Here is a 25,730-nt window from a genome sequence, read left to right as displayed (position 1 = left end):
TGAAGCATAGGGAGAGGTTGCAGCTGCGACGTTAGGGCGAGATTAGGCAGATTAACTCCTCCAAAAGACTTCATTCTGTGATCGATCTGCAGCTGTGGATCATTGAAGTGCTAATATTGACTTGCTCACTTTTTTGAGGCTGCCCAGAGCGTTTTTAGATCACTTTTTTTCTGGGGTGATCGGCGGCCATTTTGTGGCTTGTGGTGCGCCAGCACAAGCTATCACCAAGTGTATTTAACCATCAATAGTGTGGTTATTTTTGTGCTATATCCTACATCAGCTGCAGGCTGAGCCTGTGTCACCGAAGTGCATTTAACCATCAACAGTCTGGTTATTTTTTGGCCATATACTACATCAGCTGCAGGCTGAGCCTGTGTCACCGAAGTGCATTTAACCATCAACAGTCTGATTATTTTTTGGCCATATACTACATCAGGGGCAAGTTGAGCCTCTCACCCAGCGCCTAAAAAATAGACCTGACATTTCTATTCAAGACACACGCTACCGTGCAGATAGAAGTCTGATTCTGTGATTAAACCTATACCTGTCACACAGCGCAAAAAAAAACAGGCCTCACATCTCTATTTAACCAAATCTGTACTGTTTTAGCTGGTCAAGTTATTTGTAGTGACCGTAAAAGCACATTTTTTTTTCTGGTTTGAAAAACTATTCCCAAATTTGCCATTCTCAAAATAACTAGTTTCTGGTATTTGAGGCCTACTTGAAATCTATCCCAAAAAGGATATCTTACATTGAAGGTGCTGATAGTGTCATTTAGAAAAACCTAAGACACATGCTACCGTGCAGATAGAAGTCTGATTCTGTGATTAAACCTATACCTGTCACACAGCTCAAAAAAAAAACAGGCCTCACATTTCTATTCAACCAAATCTGTACTGTTTTAGCTGGTCAAGTTATTTCTAGTGACCGTAAAAGCACATTTTTTTTTCTGGGTTGAAAAACTATTCCCAAATTTGCCATTCTCAAAATAACTAGTTTCTGGTATTTGAGGCCTACTTGAAATCTATCCCAAAAAGGATATCTTACATTGAAGGTACTGATAGTGTCATTCAGAAAAACCTAAGACACACGCTACCGTGCAGATAGAAGTCTGATTCTGTGATTAAACCTATACCTGTCACACAGCGCAAAAAAAAAAAAGGCCTCACATTTCTATTCAACCAAATCTGTACTGTTTTAGCTGGTCAAGTTATTTCTAGTGACCGTAAAAGCACATTTTTTTTTCTGGGTTGAAAAACTATTCCCAAATTTGCCATTCTCAAAATAACTAGTTTCTGGTATTTGAGGCCTACTTGAAATCTATCCCAAAAAGGATATCTTACATTGAAGGTACTGATAGTGTCATTCAGAAAAACCTAAGACACACGCTAGCGTGCTGATAGAAGTCTGATTCTGTGATTAAACCTATACCTGTCACACAGCGCAAAAAAAAACAGGCCTGACATTTCTATTCAACCAAATCTGTACTGTTTTAGCTGGTCAAGTTATTTCTAGTGACCGTAAACGCAGACTTTTTGTTCTGGGTTGAAAAACTATTCCCAAATTTGCCATTCTCAAAATTGTGGTGAACGGGAACAATGAGGAAAACATCTAATAAGGGACGCGGACGTGGACATGGTCGTGGTGGTGTTAGTGGACCCTCTGGTGCTGGGAGAGGACGTGGCCGTTCTGCCACAGCCACACGTCCTAGTGAACCAACTACCTCAGGTCCCAGTAGCCAGCAGAATTTACAGCGATATTTGGTGGGGCCCAATGCCGTTCTAAGGATGGTAAGGCCTGAGCAGGTACAGGCATTAGTCAATTGGGTGGCCGACAGTGGATCCAGCACGTTCACATTATCTCCCACCCAGTCTTCTGCAGAAAGCGCACAGATGGCGCATGAAAACCAAGCCCATCGGTCTGTCACATCACCCCCATGCATATCAGGGAAACTGTCTGAGCCTCAAGTTATGCAGCAGTCTCTTATGCTGTTTGAAGACTCTGCTGCCAGGGTTTCCCAAGGGCATCCACCTAGCCCTTCCCCAGGGGTGGAAGAGATAGAATGCACTAACGCACAACCACTTATTTTTCCTGATGATGAGGACATGGGAATACCACCTCAGCACGTCTCTGATGATGACGAAACACAGGTGCCAACTGCTGCGTCTTTCTGCAGTGTGCAGACTGAACAGAAGGTCAGGGATCAAGACTGGGTGGAAGACGATGCAGGGGACGATGAGGTCCTAGACCCCACATGGAATGAAGGTCGTGCCACTGACTTTCAGAGTTCGGAGGAAGAGGCAGTGGTGAGACCGAGCCAACAGCGTAGCAAAAGAGGGAGCAGTGGGCAAAATCAGAACACCCGCCGCCAAGAGACTCCGCCTGCTACTTACCGCCGCCATCTGGGACCGAGCACCCCAAAGGCAGCAGCTTCAAGGAGTTCCCTGGCATGGCACTTCTTCAAACAATGTTCTGACGACAAGACCCGAGTGGTTTGCACGCTGTGCCATCAGAGCCTGAAGCGAGGCATTAACGTTCTGAACCTTAGCACAACCTGCATGACCAGGCACCTGCATGCAAAGCATGAACTGCAGTGGAGTAAACACCTTAAAAACAAGGAACTCACTCAGGCTCCCCCTGCTACCTCTTCTGCTGCTGCCGCCTCGGCCTCTTCTGCTGCTGCCGCCGCCTCGGCCTCTTCTGCTGCTGCCGCCGCCTCGGCCTCTTCCTCTGCCTCTGGAGGAACGTTGGCACCTGCCGCCCAGCAAACATGGGATGTACCACTAACACCACCACCTGCGTCACCAAGCATCTCAACCATGTCACACGGCAGCGTTCAGCTCTCCATCTCACAAACATTTGAGAGAAAGCGTAAATTCCCACCTAGCCACCCTCGATCCCTGGCCCTGAATGCCAGCATTTCTAAACTACTGGCCTATGAAATGCTGTCATTTAGGCTGGTGGACACACACAGCTTCAAACAGCTCATGTCACTTGCTGTCCCACAGTATGTTGTTCCCAGCCGCCACTACTTCTCCAAGAGAGCCGTGCCTTCCCTGCGCAAACAAGTGTCCGATAAAATCAAGTGTGCACTGCGCAACGCCATCTGTGGCAAGGTCCACCTAAGCACAGATACGTGGACCAGTAAGCACGGCCAAGGACGCTATATCTCACTAACTGCACACTGGGTAAATGTAGTGGCGGCTGGGCCCCAGGCGGAGAGCTGTTTGGCGCACGTCCTTCCGCTGCCAAGGATCGCAGGGCAACATTCTTTGCCTCCTGTCTCCTCCTCCTCCTACTCAGCTTCCTCCTCCTCTTCTTCCACCTGCTCATCCAGTCAGCCACACACCTTCACCACCAACTTCAGCACAGCCCGGGGTAAACGTCAGCAGGCCATTCTGAAACTCATATGTTTGGGGGACAGGCCCCACACCGCACAGGAGTTGTGGCAGGGTATAGAACAACAGACCGACGAGTGGTTGCTGCCGGTGAGCCTCAAGCCCGGCCTGGTGGTGTGCGATAATGGGCGAAATCTCGTTGCAGCTCTGGGACTAGCCGGTTTGACGCACATCCCTTGCCTGGCGCATGTGCTGAATTTGGTGGTGCAGAAGTTCATTCGCAACTACCCCGACATGTCAGAGCTACTGCATAAAGTGCGGGCCGTCTGTTCGCGCTTCCGGCGTTCACACCCTGCCGCTGCTCGCCTGTCTGCGCTACAGCGTAACTTCGGCCTTCCTGCTCACCGCCTCATATGCGACGTACCCACCAGGTGGAACTCCACCTTGCATATGCTGGACAGACTGTGCGAGCAGCAGCAGGCCATAGTGGAGTTTCAGCTGCAGCACGCACGGGTCAGTCGCACTGTGGATCAGACACACTTCACCACCAATGACTGGGCCTCCATGCGAGACCTGTGTGCCCTGTTGCGTTGTTTCGAGTACTCCACCAACATGGCCAGTGGCGATGACGCCGTTATCAGCGTTACAATACCACTTCTATGTCTCCTTGAGAAAACACTTAGGGCTATGATGGAAGAGGAGGTGGCCCAGGAGGAAGAGGAGGAAGAGGGGTCATTTTTAGCACTTTAAGGCCAGTCTCTTCGAAGTGACTCAGAGGGAGGTTTTTTGCAACACCAGAGGCCAGGTACACTACTGGAGGACGAGGAGGACGAGGATGAGGAGGAGGTGGAGGAGGATGAAGATGAAGCATGTTCACAGCGGGGTGGCACCCAAAGCAGCTCGGGCCCATCACTGGTGCGTGGCTGGGGGGAAACACAGGACGATGACGATACGCCTCCCACAGAGGACAGCTTGTCCTTACCTCTGGGCAGCCTGGCACACATGAGCGACTACATGCTGCAGTGCCTGCGCAACGACAGCAGAGTTGCCCACATTTTAACGTGTGCGGACTACTGGGTTGCCACCCTGCTGGATCCCCGGTACAAAGACAATGTGCCCACCTTACTTCCTACACTGGAGCGTGATAGGAAGATGCGCGAGTACAAGCGCACGTTGGTAGACGCGCTACTGAGAGCATTCCCAAATGTCACAGGGGAACCAGTGGAAGCCCAAGGCGAAGGCAGAGGAGGAGCAAGAGGTCGCCAACGCAGCTGTGTCACGCCCAGCTTCTCTGAGGGCAGGGTTAGCATGGCAGAGATGTGGAAAAGTTTTGTCAACACGCCACAGCTAACTGCACCACCACCTGATACGGAACGTGTTAGCAGGAGGCAACATTTCACTAACATGGTGGAACAGTACCTGTGCACACCCCTCCACGTACTGACTGATGGTTCGGCCCCATTCAACTTCTGGGTCTCCAAATTGTCCACGTGGCCAGAGCTAGCCTTTTATGCCTTGGAGGTGCTGGCCTGCCTGGCGGCCAGCGTTTTGTCTGAACGTGTATTCAGCACGGCAGGGGGCGTCATTACAGACAAACGCAGCCGCCTGTCTACAGCCAATGTGGACAAGCAGACGTTCATAAAAAATGAACCAGGCATGGATCCCACAGGACCTGTCCATCCCTTGTGCAGATTAGATATTAACTACCTCCCCTTAACAATATATTATTCTACTCCAGGGCACTTCCTCATTCAATACTATTTTTAATTTCATTTTACCATTATATTGCGGGGCAACCCAAAGTTGAATGAACCTCTCCTCTGTCTGGGTGCCGCGGCCTAAATGTGTGACAGTGGCCTGTTCCAGTGGTGGGTGACGTGAAGCCTGATTCTCTGCTATGACATGAAGACTTATTCTGTGCTGACATGAAGCCAGATTCTCTGTTACGCGACCTCTCTCCTCTGCCTGGGTGCCTGGGCCTAAATATGTGACAGTGGCCTGTTCCAGTGGTGGGTGACGTGAAGCCTGATTCTCTGCTATGACATGAAGACAGATTCTGTGCTGACATCAGGCCAGATTCTCTGTTACGGGACCTCTCTCCTCTGCCTGGGTGCCTGGGCCTAAATGTGTGACAGTGGCCTGTTCCAGTGGTGGGTGACGTGAAGCCTGATTCTCTGCTATGACATGAAGACAGATTCTGTGCTGACATCAGGCCAGATTCTCTGTTACGGGACCTCTCGCCTCTGCCTGGGTGCCTGGGCCTAAATGTGTGACAGTGGCCTGTTCCAGTGGTGGGTGACGTGAAGCTTGATTCTCTGCTATGACATGAAGACAGATTCTGTGCTGACATAAGGCCAGATTCTCTGTTACGGGACCGCTCTCCTCTGTCTGGGTGCCGGGGCGTAAATGTGTGACAGTGGCCTGTTCCAGTGGTGGGTGACGTGAAGCCTGATTCTCTGCTATGACATGAAGACAGATTCTGTGCTGACATCAGGCCAGATTCTCTGTTACGGGACCTCTCTCCTCTGCCTGGGCCTAAATGTGTGACAGTTGCCTGTTCCAGTGGTGGGTGACGTGAAGCTTGATTCTCTGCTATGACATGAAGACAGATTCTGCGCTGACATAAGGCCAGATTCTCTGTTACGGGACCGCTCTCCTCTGTCTGGGTGCCGGGGCCTAAATGTGTGACAGTGGCCTGTTCCAGTGGTGGGTGACGTGAAGCCTGATTCTCTGCTATGACATGAAGACAGATTCTGTGCTGACATCAGGCCAGATTCTCTGTTACGGGACCTCTCTCCTCTGCCTGGGTGCCTGGGCCTAAATGTGTGACAGTGGCCTGTTCCAGTGGTGGGTGACGTGAAGCCTGATTCTCTGCTATGACATGAAGACAGATTCTGTGCTGACATAAGGCCAGATTCTCTGTTACGGGACCTCTCTCCTCTGCCTGGGTGCCTGGGCCTAAATGTGTGACAGTGGCCTGTTCCAGTGGTGGGTGACGTGAAGCTTGATTCTCTGCTATGACATGAAGACAGATTCTGCGCTGACATAAGGCCAGATTCTCTGTTACGGGACCGCTCTCCTCTGTCTGGGTGCCGGGGCCTAAATGTGTGACAGTGGCCTGTTCCAGTGGTGGGTGACGTGAAGCTTGATTCTCTGCTATGACATGAAGACAGATTCTGCGCTAACATAAGGCCAGATTCTCTGTTACGGGACCGCTCTCCTCTGTCTGGGTGCCTGGGCCTAAATGTGTGACAGTGGCCTGTTCCAGTGGTAGGTGACGTGAAGCCTGATTCTCTGCTATGACATGAAGACAGATTCTGCGCTGACATAAGGCCAGATTCTCTGTTACGGGACCTCTCTCCTCTGCCTGGGTGCCTGGGCCTAAATGTGTGACAGTGGCCTGTTCCAGTGGTGGGTGACGTGAAGCTTGATTCTCTGCTATGACATGAAGACAGATTCTGCGCTGACATAAGGCCAGATTCTCTGTTACGGGACCGCTCTCCTCTGTCTGGGTGCCGGGGCCTAAATGTGTGACAGTGGCCTGTTCCAGTGGTGGGTGACGTGAAGCTTGATTCTCTGCTATGACATGAAGACAGATTCTGCGCTGACATAAGGCCAGATTCTCTGTTACGGGACCGCTCTCCTCTGTCTGGGTGCCTGGGCCTAAATGTGTGACAGTGGCCTGTTCCAGTGGTGGGTGACGTGAAGCCTGATTCTCTGCTTTGACATGAAGACAGATTCTGTGCTGACATCAGGCCAGATTCTCTGTTACGGGACCTCTCTCCTCTGCCTGGGTGCCTGGGCCTAAATGTGTGACAGTGGCCTGTTCCAGTGGTGGGTGACGTGAAGCCTGATTCTCTGCTATGACATGAAGACAGATTCTGTGCTGACATAAGGCCAGATTCTCTGTTACGGGACCTCTCTCCTCTGCCTGGGTGCCTGGGCCTAAATGTGTGACAGTGGCCTGTTCCAGTGGTGGGTGACGTGAAGCTTGATTCTCTGCTATGACATGAAGACAGATTCTGCGCTGACATAAGGCCAGATTCTCTGTTACGGGACCGCTCTCCTCTGTCTGGGTGCCGGGGCCTAAATGTGTGACAGTGGCCTGTTCCAGTGGTGGGTGACGTGAAGCTTGATTCTCTGCTATGACATGAAGACAGATTCTGTGCTGACATAAGGCCAGATTCTCTGTTACGGGACCTCTCTCCTCTGCCTGGGTGCCTGGGCCTAAATGTGTGACAGTGGCCTGTTCCAGTGGTGGGTGACGTGAAGCCTGATTCTCTGCTATGACATGAAGACAGATTCTGAGCTGACATAAGGCCAGATTCTCTGTTACGGGACCGCTCTCCTCTGTCTGGGTGCCGGGGCCTAAATGTGTGACAGTGGCCTGTTCCAGTGGTGGGTGACGTGAAGCCTGATTCTCTGCTATGACATGAAGACTGATTCTGCGCTGACATAAGGCCAGATTCTCTGTTACGGGACCTCTCTCCTCTGCCTGGGTGCCTGGGCCTAAATGTGTGACAGTGGCCTGTTCCAGTGGTGGGTGACGTGAAGCCTGATTCTCTGCTATGACATGAAGACTGATTCTGTGCTGACATGAAGCCAGATTCTCTGCTATGGCATGAAGAGACTGATTCTGTGCTGACATGAAGCCAGATTCTTTGCTATGGCATGAAGAGACTGATTCTCTGCTGATGTGAAGCCAGATTCTCTGCTATGGGACCTCTGTCCAATTGATATTGGGTCATTTTTTATTTTTTATATTTTTTTAATTCATTTCCCTATCCACATTTGTTTACAGGGGATTTACCTACATGTTGCTGCCTTTTGCAGCCCTCTAGCTCTTTCCTGGGCTGTTTTACAGCCTTTTTAGTGCCGAAAAGTTCGGGTCCCCATTGACTTCAATGGGGTTCGGGTTCGGGACGAAGTTCGGTTCGGGTTCGGATCCCGAACCCGAACATTTCCGGGAAGTTCGGCCGAACTTCTCGAACCCGAACATCTAGGTGTTCGCTCAACTCTAGTCCTGATGCATCCTGAACGGATTACTCTCCATTCAGAATGCATGGGGCTATGACAGATCAGTTCTTTTCTGGTATAGAGCCCTTAGGACGGAACTCTATGCCGGAAAAGATAAACGCTAGTGAGAAAGTACTCTAAAATATTAAGTTTAAATCCCCCCTTTCCCAATTTTACATATAAAATATATAAACAATAAATAAATAAACATATTACATAGCGCTGTCCAAACTATGAAATTCTAAAAAAATATCTCCTATGCGGTGAGCATTCGCCATTTTTTAGTCACCTTATCACCCCAAAAAATAGGATAGGACTGTTCTATTATGAGCCGAATGTTTCATAAAATGCCAAATGCACGCGGCTTTTTTTGGTGTGTTTTTTTTTGCGCGGTATTGAGTATCGCAATACTTTTTTATGGTGACGAAAGCGAATCAAAATTTTGGTTTCAAAACAACCATACGCCGATCTGATCGGCGTAGCGTTGTCACGATACCAAAATTGTGATTCGGTTTCGATTTGGCGACTAAAAATTTCAGTTCAGGAGCCAATGGCTACTAGGTATTTTTTTTAGTCTGGAGCACTGTAATAGTGCAAAAGTAGCACTGACAATACAGTGCATTGAAATAGATGACTATTGCAATGCACTGTATGAAAGTGAAAGTATTAACAAAGGGAATGAAAAAAATGTAAAAGTGAAAAAAAGTGACATTAAAAAAAAGTGAAAATGAAAAAAAGGGAATGTGCAAATACGTGAACGTGCATACAAATTGAAACTGAAAAAAAAATGAATTAAAAATAAAATAAAAATTGTCTTTTATCCGTTCATTTATTACTTAAAAAAAATTAAATTAATAAAAAAACATACACATATTTGGTATTGCCTTGTCCGTAACAACCAGCTCCATAAATATGTCACATTACCCACCATGTCCGAAAAACACCTTAAAAAATATCATAAAAACAGTTTTAAAAAAAAAACTTTTTTTTTACCTAACATCACATAAAGTGCAACAACAAGCATTCAAAAAGGCGCATGTCCCCCAAAATAGTACTAATCAAACCGTCACCTCAACCGGCAAAAAATGAATCCCTAACTAAGACAATCGGTCAAAAAATAAAAAAACGGTGGCTCTCAGACTATGGACACACTAAAACAATATTTTTTTGTTTCAAAGCTGCTATAATTGTGTAAAGCTCTCAGTCATGTTTAGGGATCTATATGGGAGCGTGGCCCTTAGGCCCCCTTCACACGGGCGTTGCGGGAAAATGTGTGGGTGCGTTGCGGGAACACCCGCGATTTTTCCGCGCGAGTGCAAAACATTGTAATGCGTTTTGCACTCGAGTGAGAAAAATTGCGCGTGTTTGGTACCCAAACCCGAACTTCTTCACAGAAGTTCGGGCTTGGGATCGGTGTTCTGTAAATAGTATTATTTTCCCTTATAACATGGTTATAAGGGAAAATAACAGCATTCTGACTACAGAATGCATAGTAAAACAGCGCTGGAGGGGTTAAAAAAAAAAAAAAATCATTTAACTCACCTTAATCCACTTGCTCGCGTAGCCGGCATCTCCGTCTGTCTTTTTTTTTACTGTATAGGACCGGTGGTGAGCATTAACTATAGTTCAAGGACCTGGGATGACGTCACTCCGGTCATCACATGGTACGTCACATGATCTTTTACCATGGTGAATCACCATGGTAAAAGATCATGTGACGTACCATGTGATGACCGGAGTGACGTCATCCCAGGTCCTTGAACTATAGTTAATGCTCACCACAGGTCTTTCAACAAAGGAGACACAAGGAGATGCCGGGCTACGCGAGCAAGTGGATTAAGGTGAGTTAAATTTTTTTTTAGTTTTTTTTAACCCCTCCAGTGCTATTTTACTTTGCATTCTGTATTCAGAATGCTATTATTTTCCCTTATAACCATGTTATAAAGGAAAATAATAATGATCGGGTCTCCATCCCGATCGTCTCCTAGCAACCGTGCGTGAAATTCGCACCGCATCCGCACTTGCTTGCGGATGCTTGCGATTTTCACGCAACCCCATTCATTTCTATGGGGCCTGCGTTACGTGAAAAACGCACAAAGAGGAGCATGCTGCGATTTTCACGCAACGCAAAAGTGATGCGTGAAAATTCGTGTGAACAGCCCCATAGAAATTAATGGGTCGGTATTCAGTGCGGGTGCAATGCGTTCACCTCCCGCATCGCATCCGCGCGGAATACTCGCTCGTGTGAAAGGGGCCTTATAGTGTGACGCTGTCAGCGATGTTTATGGATAGATGTGGGAGCGTGACCCTTAGGCCTAGTTCACATGAACGTTTTTTTTGCGGGTGTACGGGCCGTTTTTTTGTGTTCCGTATACGGTCTGTATACGGAACCATTCATTTCAATGGTTACGCAAAAAAAACGGAATGTGTTCCGTATGCATTCCGTTTCCGTATTTCCGTTTTTCCGTTCCGTTGAAAGATAGAGCTTGTCCTATATTTGGCCGTAAATCACGGGTCGTGGCTCCATTCAAGTCAATGGGTCCGCAAAAAAAACGGAACACATACGGAAATGCATCCGTATGTCTTCCTTTTCCGTTCCGTTTTTTTCTGAACCATCTATTGAAAATGTTATGGCCAGCCCAATTTTTTCTATGTAATTACTGTATACTGTATATGCCATACGGAAAAACGGAACGGAAAAGCGGAAAGGAAACGGAAACACAACGGAACTCAAAAACGGAACAACGGATCCGTGAAAAACGGACCGCAAAAAACAATAAAAGCCATACGGTCGTGTGAACTAGGCCTTATAGTGTGACGCTGTCAGCGATGTTTATGGATAGATGTGGGAGTGTGGCCCTTATAGTGTGACGCTGTCAGCGATGTTTATGGATAGATGTGGGAGCGTGGCCCTTATAGTGTGACGCTGTCAATAGAAAATGGACACAATAGAAATGGATCCATCTCCCATTGACTTTTAATGGTGTTCAAGATGGATCCATATTGGCTAAGGTAAAGATAATACAAACTGATCCATTCTGAGCGGATGCAGCAATTTGTATTATCAGTGCGGATCCATGGAGGCGTGGATGATGTGGAGGAGGCTGAATATGTATGAGGGGGCGGATGCAGGGAGGTGATCTTACACTGTAGAAACCAGGAGCTGCTGAGCTGCACTGGGACACACAATGCACTGCAGCAGGAAGTAATGGCATACATAAACAGCTATGTAAACAGTCTGCTGGGGACTGTAGGAGCCATACAGCAGTGCAAAAGCTACCTAAAAACATCTTAGGAAGATAGATTTGGCTACTAACAGTGAGTAAGCAGTTTTAAAAAAAAATGTTTGATCCCGGACAACCCCCTTAAGGGGATTGTCTCACTTCAGCAAATGTAATTTACCATGTAGAGAAAGTTAATACAAGCCACTTACTAATGTATTGTTATTATCCATATTGTTTACTTTACTGTCTTGATTCATTTTTCCATCACATTATACATTGCTAGTTTCCATGGTTACAGACCACCCTGCAATCCAGCAGTGGTGGCCGTGTTTGTACTCTATAGGAAATACTGTGCCCCCACAGTAATAGTGCTCCCAAAAGTCCCACCAATAGTAGAAATTCTCTGCTAGAGCACACGTGGTAGTAATAATAGTGCTCCTACAGTGCCCCCAACATGTCCCCACTGTGACACAGAAGTAATAATGCTTCCATAGTGCCCATACTAGTAATCATGTTCCCCCTAGACCCTGTGGGGTCAGCTCAATAGTGGTAGGCACAGCAGTCAGAGACAGTGACACAATGGCACAGTTCACACAGGGATTTGCCTGTTTTCTTTATTCTTATCCACAAGCAAAATATAAGGCCTTTACATTCAAGCAAAGATACAAAATAAATTCCTGCTCGGCTGAGCACTAACTAAACATAAAACTACCCTTTCTATATGGGCGGCCTACTACCAGCCACACGACATAATTCAAAATAAACTCAGTGTCCTTTTTGTTGCTTTAGCAGACCTCAGCAGCAATGGTGAAAGCCAGTCAGTTCAACCAGTCCCCCACCCAGACATGCTCATAGTGCAAACCTTTATAGCCCAGAAATGAGCTGAGCTCCATCACCCGGTGGAGAGCTCTATATGAAACCTGTTCTGGACAGGAAGGGAATGAGGAGCCCCGCTACCAACCTGCATCCTCATTCCATTAAAATCCAGGCCCGACAACACCATTTACCAAAGTCCTCAGCAAACTATGTTTTGCTAAGGCAGACCCTCTTTTCCTGGATTTCTGATATCTCACCCAGGTTTCCTAGTTGAGATATCCACCTCCTGTAGCCTAGTACATGGTATATGAAAGAAACCTAGGCGAAATATAACGATTCTCTACAACTTTTCCAGTCACTGTCTCACAACCCCCAGTAGTAATAAAGCCCATCATAATGCCCCCCAGTAGTAATAATTCTCCTTATAATGTGACAGTGCAAATATAAAATACCCCTTGTTAGTGCCCCCGTAGATGACCCCATAGTACTCCTCTCTCCCCTTCCCCATAGTACCCACCATAATGTGCCCCAGTATAAAATGCCCTTATACAGAGCCCCCATATAAAATACTCCTTCTTTGTGGCCTCAGTAGATGCCCCCAATAATGTGCCAGTAAGAAGTGCCCCATAGTGCCACCCAATAATGTGCCAGTAAAAAGTGCCGCCAATAATGTGCCAGTAAGATGTGCACCCATAGATGCCCCCCAATAATGTGCCAGTAAGATGTGCCCCCATAGATGCCCCCCAATCATGTGCCAGTGAGAAGTGCCTCTCATAGATGGCCCCCCAATCATGTGCCAGTAAGAAATGCCCCGATAGATGACCCCCAATCATGTGCCAGTAACAAGTGCCCACCAATCGTGTGCCAGTAACAAGTGCCCCCCATAGGTGGCCCCCCAATCATGTGCCAGTAACCAGTATTGTACCATATAAAAAAAATAAACACTATCACTAGTGGGGTACCTCAGGGGTCAGTATTGGGCCCTATTCTCTTCAATATATTTATTAATGATCTTGTAGATGGCTTGCACAGTAAAATATCAATTTTCGCAGATGACACTAAACTGTGTAAAGTAATTAACACTGAAGAGGACAGTATACTACTACAGAGGGATCTGGATAGATTGGAGGCGTGGGCAGATAAGTGGCAGATGAGGTTTAACACTGACAAATGTAAAGTTATGCACATGGGAAGGAATAATGCAAGTCACCCGTACATACTAAATGGTAAAACACTCGGTAAAACACTCGGTAATACTGACATGGAAAAGGATCTAGGAATTTTAATAAACAGCAAACTAAGCTGCAAAAACCAGTGTCAGGCAGCTGCTGCCAAGGCCAATAAGATAATGGGTTGCATCAAAAGGGGCATAGATGCCCGTGATGAGAACATAGTCCTACCACTTTACAAATCACTAGTCAGACCACACATGGAGTACTGTGTACAGTTCTGGGCTCCTGTAAACAAGGCAGACATAGCAGAGCTGGAGAGGGTCCAAAGGAGGGCAACTAAAATAATAACTGGAATGGGGCACCTACAGTACAATGAAAGATTATCAAAATTAGGGTTATTCACTTTAGAAAAAAGATGACTGAGGGGAGATCTAATTACTATGTATAAATATATCAGGGGTCAGTACAGAGATCTATCCCATCATCTATTTATTCCCAGGACTGTGACTGTGACGAGGGGACATCCTCTGCGTCTGGAGGAAAGAAGGTTTGTACACAAACATAGAAGAGGATTCTTTACGGTAAGAGCAGTGAGACTATGGAACTCTCTGCCTGAGGAGGTGGTGATGGTGAGTACAATAAAGGAATTCAAGAGGGGCCTGGATGTATTTCTGGAGTGTAATAATATTACAGGCTATAGCTACTAGAGAAGGGTTGTTGATCCAGGGAGTTATTCTGATTACCTGATTGGAGTCGGGAAGGAATTTTTTATTCCCCTAAAGTGAAGAAAATTGTCTTCTACCTCACAGTTTTTTGTTTTTTTTTGCCTTCCTCTGGATCAACTTGCAGGATGACAGGCTGAATTGGATGGACAAATGTATTTTTTCGGCCTTATGTACTATGTTACTATGTTATACTTACCTCCATGGCAGCGATGCGATGCAGGACTCTTCCGGCCTGTGTCCAGCACTGTACGGCTCAGGCAGTGCAATGGCGTCATCGCGCCACCTGCACTGGCCTCTGATAGGCTGCAGGCACTAGATCTGCAACCTATCAGAGGAACGGGGAAGGGAGACGCCTCTCCCTCCCCTGCCCCGCAGCACATCCATCTGTATCACTCTCCTGAGGACAGCGATACAGATGACTATAGGGATGAGTGCTTCCACAATGGGAGCGCTCATCTCCCTGTGACCTTCCGCCGCCTCCCACTTTTGAGCAGTGCTGCGCCACCTGGGGCGATCAGATCACTTTGCCTAATTAGCGGTGCGGCCCTGCAGGCACCCCCTAAAATTTTGCGACCGGGGCAATGCCTCCCCCCCCACGCTATGCCACTGAATGTTCTCCCTTTGCGCTGTGGTTTTCATTGTAAGGTGGGTACCTTTCACAAATGGCCCATACATATAAAAGAAGAAAACCGCACTGCTGAAACTTGAGTTATGTTCACATACAGAGCAAACAAAACAAAGCGTATCCTTCCGATGTAATTCCTAAGTATATTGCTTTGGTTCTCACACAGGTCGATGCTCTAGTCTCCTATGAATGAATGTAGAGATGACCTGACATGGTGAAATACTGCCAACTGAGTTTAAATATCAAGATTTATTATATTCACAAGTTCCATAAAATAACTGTCATATAAAATGTGCACGTTTTTTCATCAAACGCCCAATAAAGCTAACATTATACTAAATCAACTTACCCATTCAGTAAATTGAAAGTACAATATTAAATGTATCAGGTAGAAAGTCCAAATTCTAGGCCTGTGCAACACAACTGAGATTAAATTATAGCCTTGAAACAATTGCATCTGGAGCCAGAAGATACAATTGGGGTCAAATGGCATGATAGAAATGGATGTATGATCAGAGCTGTGCATTCTGCAAAGCAATTTATCATGTGCTATGTGATCGTACAGTATTTACTCTGTGTGAGAGATGAACTCCATGTGTCAAGGTCAAAAAAGGTTTTCCGGGAGTGGAATATCAATGTCCTGTCTTCAGGATAGGTCATCAATATCCAATTGGTGGGGCCGAACTCGCTGCATCCCCAAAATGCCACTGTATTGCAGTGACGTCACGTTTATCAGTCACATGAACTGTGTGCAGCTAAGTCCCATTCAAATGAATGTGCCTGGGCTGCAATACCAAGCACAACCGCTATACAATGTATGGAGTTTTACTTTGTGAGCTCCAAGTAGGCTGCAACACTCACCAACGTGCTGTTGCCTCCTCAAGCACCTGATTGGTGGGGGTGCCAGAAGTTGGAGTCCCCTCTGATCAGATGTTAATGACATATCCTGAGGATAGGTCAAGTTTTTTGAAAGCCAAAACGTACATGTAGACATGAGCTCACAAGCAGACACATTGCCAGCCACGAGACCCCAGTGCCAGAAATGATGCCCACAATCACACCAGCACCAATTGCCAACAACAGTGTGCTAGCACCGTGGCAAGGTGGACCAAGGACAACATCTGCATAGGATTTATATATTCTCCTTGTTTCCTCCCACACTCCAAAGACATACCAATAGGGAACTTAGATTGTGAGCTCCATTGGAAAGCAATGCTAATGTCTATAAAGCACTGCAGAATATGTCAGCGCTATATAAATGGGTAACATTAATAGTGTTAGTGACAGAGCAGTATCCCTGAGTCGGGGGTACTTGCAAATTGGTTAATGTCTGTTAACAGCATGGTTTTTGTATGGATTCTATGGGGTTAATCAACTCTGAGGTAGCCACTAGCAGTGGGGGACATAAAGTAGCCCTGAAAAAAAATGTACAAGTGGCCAGCAATACTACAATGCAGCATAAAATACCGCCCTATCACCATACTGAGGATGGTGATACAGTTGAGTTCAGGAGGGCATCTGTGGCTGCTGGCCAGGTGCATAAATACCTGAGGATCCTAGCAGTAAAGAGGTTATCCAGGAATTGATAATGATGAGCTGTCCTCAGGATAGGTAATCATTATAACATCTGCGGGGGTCCGAGTCCTGACACCCTTGCTGATCAGCTATTTCAGGGAGCCGCCACGCTCAACAGGGTTCTGGTGAGCACATCCATCTCCTGGCAGCTTACCAAGCACAGCATCGTACATTATACAGTGTCTGTGCTTGGTATTGCAACTCAACACCATTCACTTCAATGGTGCTGAGTAGGGATGAGCGAACCCGAACTGTATAGTTCGGGTTCGTACCGAATTTTGGGGTGTCCGTGACACGGACCCGAACCCGAACATTTTCGTAAAAGTCCGGGTTCGGTGTTCGGCGCTTTCTTGGCGCTTTTTGAAAGGCTGCAAAGCAGCCAATCTACAAGCGTCATACTACTTGCCCCAAGAGGCCATCACAGCCATGCCTACTATTGGCATGGCTGTGATTGGCCAGTGCAGCATGTGACCCAGCCTCTATTTAAGCTGGAGTCACGTAGCGCCGCACGTCACTCTGCTCTGATCAGTGTAGGGATAGGATGCAGCTGCTGCTGTTAGGGCGAGATTAGGCAGGGATTTATTTACTGAAGTGATCGATATACATCTGTGTATCATACAACCTCTGCTATTCAATTGCTCACTGTTTTAAGGCTGCCCAGAGCGTTTTTCAGTCACTTTTTTCTGGGGTGATCGGCGGCCACTTTGTGTTTTGTGGTGCACCAGCACAAGCTGCCACCAAGTCCATTTTTAACCATCAATAGTGTGTTTTTTTTTTTTTTTTGCTATATCCTACATCAGGGGCTTGGCTGTGCTTGCTATTTTATTGAGGGGTAAAATACAATTGCCAAAATAGCAGTACCCTAAATCTGGTATTTCAGCTGTGGCTAGCCAATTGTAATACTGTCTGCTGTCTGCCGAAGCACAGTTTTTGTTCTGGGTTGAAATACAATTCCCAACTTAGCAATTCCCTAAATTAGTGGTTTCTGCTCTATCAGGCCAAGTTTAAATCTATCTATAAAAGGGTATATTAGATTGAAGGTGCGGATAGGGTCATCCTCAATAACTTCACACGCTACCGTGCATTTCCAAGTCTAATTCTGTCCGTAAAAGGGATACCTGTCATCCAGCGCCTAAATACTAGGCCTACAATTTATATTCAGCTAAATCTGTCGTTACTGCTGTGCCTGTATTAGTGTAATATGGTACCTAAATAGATAGCCAGATAGTGTTAGGTGCCTGTAAAAAAAGGCCTGAATTTGAATTCAATACATTGGGCCAAATAATTTTTTTCTTATTGTGGTGAACGGTAACAATGAGGAAAACATCTAGTAAGGGACGCGGACATGGTCGTGGTGGTGTTAGTGGACCCTCTGGTGCTGGGAGAGGACGTGGCCGTTCTGCCACAGCCACACGTTCTAGTAAACCAACTACCTCAGGTCCCAGTAGCAGCCAGAATTTACAGCGATATTTGGTGGGGCCCAATGCCGTTCTAAGGATGGTAAGGCCTGAGCAGGTACAGGCATTAGTCAATTGGGTGTCTGTGTAGAACGTTAGATATCCAAAGTCTACCTAATTTGCCTGTATCGCGGGACAGCCAGAGGCGTCTGCGCGTATCACAGAAGGGGAGGAGGCGGTCAGACTTAGCCAGTGAGTCGAAGGTCTGACTAGAGAGATATCTGAGCACTTGATACAAGTATAGGTTATGAAGGCCTCCACAGAGTGAGGCAAGATGGGAAACGATGAAAGTGTCCCGAAAGGGTTATTGTTCCCCTGAGCAGTATGTGGCGGACAAACGAGGAAAACGATTTGTTAAATGTTTAAGCAAGTTAGAAAAAATGTATAACATACCAAAAGGTGGCACACTGCCCTGTTACGTGGCAGACGTTGTTGAATGAGAGAAGAGGGAAGTTGGAGGACGAAAAGTTAATAAATACCATCCGTGTGTGGTTGGACTGTAGTAAGGAATTTGAAAAGACGGGGGAGAACTAAATTATGATGAAAGCAGCCAGAGATACTACTGTAAACCCGGTATATTAACTGGGCGAGAGCAGCCTCCACCCTATAATGGCGCCGTCAGACAGGAAAAAGGCTGGACTTGTAAAGTGTGCGGTCAACAGAATTCCGCCTCCAGTAATACGTGCCTAGCCTGTGGTGCTTTACCCCCACATAACCACACCTCTGTAGTTCCCCACCACATCTCATCAGTCCTCACTATAGCGCCATCTTTTCCACAGCCAACGCCCATGGCTGGACCTTTTAATCTCCTTTGGCCCGGATCCCCTCGTCACCCCTAGTGTCCCGGTAGTCTCTACGCTGTACCCGATGAAAAACCCAACCCGGATGGCACTTTTATGACTCCTCGTCAGATCACGACCCCAACACCCATAATGGTGGGAGGTCAGACAGAAGAGCCCGATCAAACGCAGTCTGACGAGGCGGTAGAATCTGTGTCAGCCACAAGGACTCCCACCGCTCCCCAATTGGCACCATGGAATGAGGGTAGTCCTGCTGCACAGAACCCAAACACCGCCCTCCAGTCTCAGATTACTGCATTGCAAAGAAACATGCAAGATCTAGAGAGGGGCAATTACAAAACCCTTAGGGAAGCCCTGGCACTAACACGTCCCCAGGGCCCGCCCAAATATGTGTCCTTCACCCCACAGCAGTTGTTCACCATAGTGAATCTCTTGCCAGATCCCGATACTCACCCATGCCATTTTACAGGAAACTATCTCAAGTGCACCAAACTTATGGATGTACATGGTCAGACCTGCAAAGCATCGTGGAGAACAAGACAGGCGAATACTCCTCACTGATAATGGACCACATTCCCATCCCTGAGCTGAGGGGTCAGAACTTTGACCCCTGAGATCATGAGTAGAGTTGAGCGAACCCGAACTGTAAAGTTCGGGTTCGTACCGAACTTTAGGTTTTTCGGCACCCAGACCTGAACCCGAACATTTACGTAAAAGTTCGGGTTCGGTGTTCGGCGATTTTTATGGCGCTTTTTGAAAGGTTGCAAAGCAGCCAATCAACAAGCGTCATACTACTTGCCACAAAAGGCCATCACAGCCATGCCTACTATTGGCATGACTGTGATTGGCCAACTGCAGCATGTGACCCAGCCTCTATTTAAGCTGGAGTCACGTAGCGCCGCCCGTCACTCTGCTCGGATTAGTGTAGGGATAGGCTGCAGTTGCTGTGAGGGAGAGATCAGGGAGAAATCTTATGAAGAACTGCTTCTTTACTCAGCGATCTACAGCAAATGTGTTTTCTGGGTGCAGTGCACAATTGTTTTAAGCCTGCCCTGAGCCATCTACTACTGAAAACGAACTTTTTTTCCTTCAGTTAGTCAATATCAATACATAATCGTCAGCCATTTTATGCAACGATAGTGCACCAGCACACGATATCTGCATGTCTGCAAGTCCAGAAATACTGCTTTGAGACACTGGGGTTAAAAAAAAACTTTTTTTCATATAGTGCACATCTAGGATTATCGCTGCAAAGTGACTGTGAAATTTAGGCCAGAAATACGGTTTTCTCATACTGGGGGATACTGGGGTGAAAAAAAACCCATCTGTTTCATATAGTGCACATCTAGGATTATAGGTGCATAAGTGAGTGTCACATTTAGGCCAGAAATAGAGCTTTGGCATACTGGGTGAAACAAACCCATCTGTTTCATATAGTGCACATCTAGGATTATAGGTGCATAAGGGACTGTTCATTTTAGGCCACAAATACGGCTTTTGCTTACGGGGGTTAAAAAACCCTCTGATATACTGCACATCTAGGATTAGACATGCATAAGTGACTGAAATTTAGGCCACAAATACGGCTTTTTGCTTACTGGGGTGAAGAAAAACATCTGTTTCTTATAGTGCACATCTAGGATTATAGGTGCATAAGTGAGTGTCACATTTAGGCCACAAATACGGCTTTTTGCTTACTGGGGTTAAAAAACCCTCTGATATACTGCACATCTGGGATTAAACATGCATAAGTGACTGTGAAATTTAGGCCACAAATACGGCTTTCTCATACTGGGGCATACTGGGGTGAAAAAAAAACATCTGTTTCATATAGTGCACATCTAGGATTATAGGTGCATAAGTGAGTGTCACATTTTGGCCAGAAAAACAGCTTTGGCATACTGGGTGAAACAAACCCCTCTGTTTCATATAGTGCACATCTAGGATTATAGGTGCATAAGGGACTGTTCATTTTAGGCCACAAATACGGCTATTGCTTACTGGGGTTAAAAAAAAACTCTGATATACTGCACATCTGGGATTAGACATGCATAAGTGACTGTGAAATTTAGGCCACAAATACGGCTTTTTCTTACTGGGGTTAAAAAACCCTCTGATATACTGCACATCTGGGATTAGACATGCATAAGTTACTGTGAAATTTAGGCCGCAAATACAGCTTTTTGCTTACTGTGGTTAAAAAAAAACTCTGATATACTGCACAACTGGGATTAGACGTGCATAAGTTACTGTAAAATTTAGGCCACAAATACCGCTGTCATATAGAGTTAAAAAAAAACAATTTTGTGCAATACCCTATATCAGGGTTTTTATTGGCGGTTAATTATTTTTAACAGACTTAACCACTTTTTACTTTGCTTTGTGAACGCTAACTATGAGGTAAACATCTAATACGGGACGCGGTCATGGTCGTGTTGGTGGAGCCTCTGGTGCAGGGAGAGGACGTGGCCGTTCTGCCACAGCTACACGTCCTACTGAACCTACTACCTCAGGTCCCAGTAGCCGCCAGAATCGACAGTGATATTTGGTCGGGCCTAATGCCGTTCTAAGGTTGGAAGGCCTGAGCAAGTACAGGCGCTAGTCGATTGGGTGGCCGACAGTGGATCCAGCACGTTCACATTATCTCCCACCCAGTCTTCTGCAGAAAGCGCACAGGTGGCGCCTGAAACCCATGCCCATCAGTCTGTCACATCACCCCCATGCATATCGGGGAACCTGTCTGAGCCTCAAGTCATGCAGCAGTCTCTTATGCTGTTTGAAGACTCTGCTGGCAGGGTTTCCCAAGGGCATCCACCTCGCCCTTCCCCAGGGGTGGAAGACATAGAATGCACTGACGCACAACCACTTATGTTTCCTGATGAGGACATGGGAATACAACCTCAGCACGTCTCTGATGATGACGAAACACAGGTGCCAACTGCTGCGTCTTTCTGCAGGGGGCAGACTGTACAGGAGGTCAGGGAGGAAGACTGGGTGGAAGACGATGCAGGGGACGATGAGGTCCTAGACCCCACATGGAATAAAGGTCGTGCCACTGACTTTCAGAGTTCGGAGGAAGAGGCAGTGGTGAGACCGAGCCAACAGCGTAGCAAAAGAGGGAGCAGGGTACAAAAGCAGAGCAGCCGTTGCCAAAACAGTTCGACTACTACTGGCCACCGTCACCAGGGACCGAGCACACCAAAGGCATCCTCAAGGAGTTCCCTGGCATGGCACTTCTTCACACAATGTGCTGACGACAAGACCCGAGTGGTTTGCACGCTGTGCCATCAGAGCCTGAAGCGAGGCATTAACGTTCTAAACATTAGCACAACCTGCATGACCAGGCATCTACATGCGAGACACGGGCTGCAGTGGAGTAAGCACCTTCAAAACCAAGAAAGGGCCCCTCCTGCTCCCTATTCTGCTGCTGCCTCGGCCTCTTCCTCCGCCTCTGGAGGAATTTTGGCACCTGCGGCTCAGCAAACAGAGGATGTGCCACCAATAACACCATCTCCGTCACCAAGCATCTCCATCATGTCGCACGGAAGCGTTCAGCTCTCTATCTCACAAACCTTGGAGAGAAAGCGTAAATTCCCACCTAGCCACCCTCGATCCCTGGCCCTGAATGCCAGCATTTCTAAACTACTTGCCTATGAAATGCTGTCATTCAGGCTGGTGGAGACAGACAGCTTCAAACAGCTCATGTCGCTTGCTGTCCCACAGTACGTCGTTCCCAGCCGCCACTACTTCTCCAGGAGAGCCGTGCCCTCCCTGCACAACCAAGTATCGGATAAAATCAAGTGTGCACTGCGCAACACCATCTGTGGCAAGGTCCACCTAACCACAGTTACGTGGACCAGTAAGCACGGCCAGGGACGCTATATCTCCCTAACTGCACACTGGGTAAATGTAGTGGCAGCTGGGCCCCAGGCGGAGAGCTGTTTGGTGCACGTCCTTCCGCCGCCAAGGATCGCAGGGCATCATTCTTTGCTTCCTGTTGCCTCCTCTTCCTACTCGGCTTCCTCCTCCTCTTCTACCACCTCCTCATCCGGTCAGCGACAGACCTTCACCACCAACTTCAGCACAGCCAGGGGTAAACGTCAGCAGGCCGTTCTGAAACTGATGTGTCTGGGGGACAGGCCCCACACCGTGCAGGAGTTGTGGCGGGGTATAGAACAACAGACCGACAAGTGGTTGCTGCCAGTGACACCACCGGCCTGGTGGTGTACGATAATGGGCAAAATCTTGATGCAGCTCTGGCACTAGCCGATTTGACGCACATTCCTTACCTAGCGCATGTGCTGAATTTAGTGGTGCAGAAATTAATTCACAACTATACCGACATGTCAGAGCTGCTGCATAAAGTGCGGGCCGTCTGTGCGCGCTTACGGCGTTCTCATCCTGCCGCCGCTCGGCTGTCTGCTCTAAAGCGTAACTTCGGCCTTCCCGCCACCATCAATTCAGGACACTCCATTACTGAATACACACTGGACTCTCTTTGTGGATGGCTCAAGGTACGCTGATGACAAGGGGAAGTTCCATACAGGCACGGCAGTCACTAGTGAGCATGAGGTGCTGTGTGCAAGACAATTGCACCCAGACCTGTCAGCACAGGAGGCTGAACTCATTGCTCTCACTGAAGCCTGCTCATGGCAAAAGACTCAACTGCCAACATTTACACTTACTCTAAATATGCCTTTGGAGTAGTTCATGACTTTGGAGTAATATGGAAGGGATTATATCACGTCCGCAGGAACCCCAATCAAGAATGCTTCAGCAGTAGCAGCTCTAATGGCAGCAGTACTCCTGCCCACCCAAGTGGCAGTGATTAAGGTAAAGGCTTATACTCAAGCCGAAACCCCTGAAGCCAGAGGAAATGCCCTAGCTGATCAAGCAGCAGTGAAAGAGGAAGAAGAACAGACCTCACAAGTCTTGATGGCAACAGAGTCCACAACAGACCTAACACAGAAATCAAAAGAGGTCTCCTGGGACCTGCTAGTCCAGTTACAGAAGCAGGCCACGCCACAAGAAAAATTGGATTGGCTGAAAGAGTCAGCCCAAGAAGAGAAACAATCTGGACTGTGGACCCAAGGAAAGAGAGTGTGTCTGCCCAAAGCTCTGTATCCTCTGATAGGTTCAATAGCTCATGGGCCCACCCCCCAATCTAAGACCATCATGAAAGGACTAATTGACAAAATATGGGTGGCCCCAGGGATAACCTCTGTCCTGGTGAGGCATACTCAGTCTTGCCTCATCTGTGCGCAGTGCAACCCGGGAAGAACTGAGCCTACACCAACCAAATGTCTTCCTAAAACCCAGTATCCATTCCAACTGATTCAAATTGACCATATCCAGATGCCAATGTGCCAAGGGTTTCAATATGTGCTAGTAGTGGTAGACTTGTTCTCTGGGTGGCCAGAAGCCTACCCCGTCCGAAATCAGACAGCCACAACAACTGCTAAGAAACTAATGCAGGAAACTGTTTGTAGGTTCGGAGTACCTGAGGTCATTAAAAGTGATCAGGGCCCAGTATTCACTGCTAGCTTAACCCAAGAAGTCTGGAAGATGGAAGGGTCACACTTAGCCTATCACACGCCCTACAGACCCCAAAGCAGCGACAAAGTCGAACGACTGAACGGGGTACTGAAGTCCAAGATGCTGAAGATGACTAGGGAGACAGGGCTCATTTGGATAAAATTCCTGCCAGTAGCACTATTTTCAGTTAGACACACCCCTAGGCCCCCACACAAACTGACCCCATATGAAATTTTGTTTGGGACAGGGCCTAGGATGGGGCAGTACTTCCCACAGCAATTGCAAATTACAAATGCATTATGAATCTGTTGGAAAATATGTGATTGCCCTGAATAAACAATTGTCTAACATACATGCACAAGTTCTCTCTTCCATTCCAGATCCAGACTCCCTTGAAGGGACCCACTCCTTGAAACCTGGAGAGTGGGTGGTGGTCAAGAAACACGTCAGAAACACCCTCGAACTGCGATACGAGGGGCCTTACCAGGTGTTGCTGACTACCCCGACCTCTGTGAAAGTCGGAGGGAGACCTACCTGGATCCATGCCTCACATTGTAAGAGAGTAAAGGCTGTCCGGACGACCCTGGAACAATAAGCCATGAGGGTCCACCTACTTATCATGACTTTGACTGTAGGCATATCAGCAGTGTTCACGCCACTGGGAGATAAATGGGACAATTCACTGATACAGCACCATCAAATTCTAGTCCAGGGGTTGACTAATACTTAGACTCTGAGAGATTGTTGGATCTGTACCCACAGTCCCGTGAGCTCAGCCAGTATGCCTTATTTTGCAATACCCATGGACCTTTCTGAACTGATTGACCTGTCTAACTCTACTATCTTTCTCACTAGCATATACCAAGTTAAATCCAGAAAAGATAAGGACAGGGAAGTGTCCTTACCTGTCGCAGGGTGGGCAGATGCCCCATGGCTCATGATAAGCAGATCAGGACCCACGATAGATTATAGCTCTACCCCCTGGCAAGAGGGACACTGGGCTAATGTCATATGTTTTCCTAGCTGGACACACTGCTATTGTCTCCAAGTACAAACCAAAGGTATGACATTTAGTCCACACATACACTCAGGTTGCAATGACTCAAAAACAGACAGCCATGTGCAGTGTATTGGTGTAGATGCTTTGAACGGAAAAGGCCTACCCTGTAACAACCATACTATACAGGACCTTATCACAGGTATATTAGCTAACAACATCGAAGGTCAGTTAAAAGGATATGAGCTGGCGAAAGGGATAAAATTAGCCAAATTAATTACCCAATTATTCAATAGCACAGCAGTGGCAGTTCCAGAAGACGTATACTTAGTTTGTGGACACAAAGAGTACAAATGGTTATCTAAGAATGTTACAGGACTGTGCACTATCACCAGGCTTACTCCTGTCAGCTTTATAGTACCACACTCTGAAAATGACATAAATGCTATT

The 25,730-nt window shown here is 47.2% G+C and overlaps 1 long non-coding RNA gene across 1 annotated transcript; it reads right to left on the bottom strand.

Moving 5' to 3' along the window:
• Positions 1–7,089: 7,089 nt before the first annotated feature.
• LOC121003094 lies at positions 7,090–23,830 on the bottom strand. Its single transcript, XR_005779418.1, has 4 exons — positions 23,704–23,830; positions 23,233–23,240; positions 15,246–15,251; positions 7,090–7,101 (listed from the first exon to the last, which is right to left on the bottom strand). It is a non-coding gene; the product is annotated as an uncharacterized LOC121003094 (long non-coding RNA).
• Between the last annotated feature and the right edge of the window lie 1,900 nt (positions 23,831–25,730).

Source organism: Bufo bufo, chromosome 6 (assembly GCF_905171765.1).
Source record: "Bufo bufo chromosome 6, aBufBuf1.1, whole genome shotgun sequence".
Lineage (NCBI taxonomy): Eukaryota > Metazoa > Chordata > Amphibia > Anura > Bufonidae > Bufo > Bufo bufo.
This window is presented reverse-complemented; position numbering and strand designations above follow the sequence as displayed.